Source organism: Borostomias antarcticus (genome assembly GCF_949987555.1).
Source record: "Borostomias antarcticus genome assembly, chromosome: 14".
Lineage (NCBI taxonomy): Eukaryota > Metazoa > Chordata > Actinopteri > Stomiiformes > Stomiidae > Borostomias > Borostomias antarcticus.
In genome coordinates this window covers 17,825,109-17,827,822 of record NC_140247.1, presented here as the reverse complement: position 1 = coordinate 17,827,822, position 2,714 = coordinate 17,825,109, and positions in this window count along the sequence as shown.

Sequence of the window (2,714 nt, the reverse complement as noted above, 5' to 3'; positions counted from 1 at the left end):
CTTAGCCCTAACCCCAACCCTAACCATAACCTTAGCCCTAACCCCAACCCCAACCCTAACCATAACCTTAGCCCTAACCCCAACCCTAACCTTAGCCCTAACCCCAACCCTAACCATAACCTTTGCCCTAACCCCAAATGTGGCCAAAATCAGGAACCACGCATGCACGCACACTTACACACACACACACACACACACACACACACACACACACACACACACACACACACACACATACACGCACACTCACTCACACACACACACTCTCTCACACACACACACACACACACACACACACACACACACACACACACACACACACTCACTCACTCACTCACACTGAGCTTATCAAGCGGGCACATCTCCTACCTGTCCAAACACAGACTCCACCATGGGAGACAGGTCAGTGGGCTCCTGCTCCTCCTCCTTCTCCTCCTTCTGCTGGGGCTCCAACATCTGTGCCACCACATCCTCCGTGTCCTCCTCCCTCCCCCCTGTCTCCCTCACTGGGGAGGGAGGGGCCTGGGCGTGTCGGCGGGAGCGGGGGGGTCGAGGGCCGCCGCCAGGGCTCTCTGGGACTCCGCCTCTCTCTGGGACTCCGCCTCTCTCTGGGACTCCGCCTCTCTCTGGGACTCCGCCTCTCTGTGGGACTCCGCCTCTCTCAGTCGTCCTCTTCCTCTTCTCCATATTCCTCCTAATGGCTGCCTGGACCTGAGGACACCATTCAACTCAGGACCTGAGGACCCCATTCAACTCAGGACCTGAGGACCCCATTCAACTCAGGACCTCAGGACACCATTCAACTCAGGAGCTGAGGACACCATTCAACTGAGGACCTGAGGACCCCATTCAACTCAGGACCTGAGGACACCATTCGACTCAGGACCTGAGGACCCATAATACCTTTAAGGAACTACAAATTATGTCATCATTGAGATAAATGTATCTGCTTACGTGCTCTTGGGAAGACAAGGACAAACTTGAAATTACAGCTGGAGACATGTGAGGTGTCAAACAACAACTCTACAACGGAGAGTTTGGATACTTGATTCTGATTGGCTACCCACGACTGCGACCGCATAACAATTAGTATTAATGCGCCGTCAATCTCATTGCGAGGCCATTGATAAAATCAAGCGGTAGGCTATGCTTTGCGTAGCAACCACTCGCAGCAACCTCGCCTTTTTCATATCCTATTACAAAAACGCACTCATCAGTTCGACTCCAACACTTCCACACCCCTACCAGCAAAAACGAGTGCTCTGGAGAGCTGTTTTAATAATATTGCACCATGGCTGGAAATATTCAAATAAACGTGAACCACCCGAATTATGCCTTATGGTTGGTTGTAAGGTGGTAAACAACAACTCTACTCATGGAGAGAGTCAAGAGGGATGATAAAGACTTGTTATTTTGGCCCTGTAGCCTACTTATTTACTCGCGACCCAGCGACAGCGCAGGGTCAGAGATCATGTTTTCGGTGGCGTCCGTCCGTCGGTGGTGTCCGTCCAGATTATGCAAAAACTACAACACCGATTTTCATGAACCTCTGTGGAGGGGTGCAGCATGGGCCAATTCAGAGCCCATTAAATTCTGGAGCAGATCCAAATCACGGGGCGGGTCCATGAGCTACCCGAACACGGCCGGTCTATTTTTTACCCTCCACCCTGAATTTTAAATCCTTTTTTCATCCTGTCCACCCCTATCTGCTCTACCCCCCCCCCCCCCCCCCCCACATTCAAGCTTCTCTTCCTGTGAATCAAGCGATGAAAACACTGGAGCACTTAAGTGTGTGGAAATACAAGCGTCATTATAACCCACAGCTTTGTTCAATTAACTGACATTGGGGCGTTCAAACACGTTCAGTAACAGCTCAAATCCAAACCATTTCTCTCTAACACACACACACACACACACACACACACACACACACACACACACACACACACACACACACACACACACACACACACACACACACACACCTGTTTTGCGGTCTGCTCCGGAGGCGCGCTGATCCCCTGGACAGCGCTTCCTCCTGCTGCAGCCCCGTCTCGAATGAGCATGAACATCTCGCGGTCGCTGACGGTCTCTCTCTCTCTCTCCCTCACCTCCCCCTCCCTCCCTCCCTCTCTCCCTCGCTCTCTTCCTCCCTCACCTCTCTAGCTGTCCCCTGTATAAACACAGCTGTTATTCACTTGCACTTCCAATAGACTTTGACTATTTCTGATTTATTTATTTTTTTACAAGTAATTCTCTGGATTCTGCCTTGAAAGAGTTCTGAATCCCTCTCCAATCTCAACTCTGCTATGTCCCAAGTTTGAAAATCAAAATGTAAAAATCAAAAATAAATATTATTTCTTTTTCTTCTTGTTTCTCTCTCGGTCTCTGTGCCTCTCCCTGTCTGGGTGTGTCCCCCCTGGTTCTGTCTTTAGCGTGCGCCTGGTTCCCTCTCCGCTGGTCTGCGTCTGGGTCAGATAGTTTTATAACGTGGCGTTTCCCTGACCAGGGATTGAGTTCCTGTACCTACACCCCCGTGTGACACTCTACACCCCCGCCTCCCCTCGCTTCCCCATCAACCGCATTATCCTCAACCTCTCTCTCTCTCTCTCTCACACACACACACACACACACCACACACACACACACACACACACACACACACACACACCGTAATCAGCTCACACACACACGCCCCTGCTTCAATTCTCTAG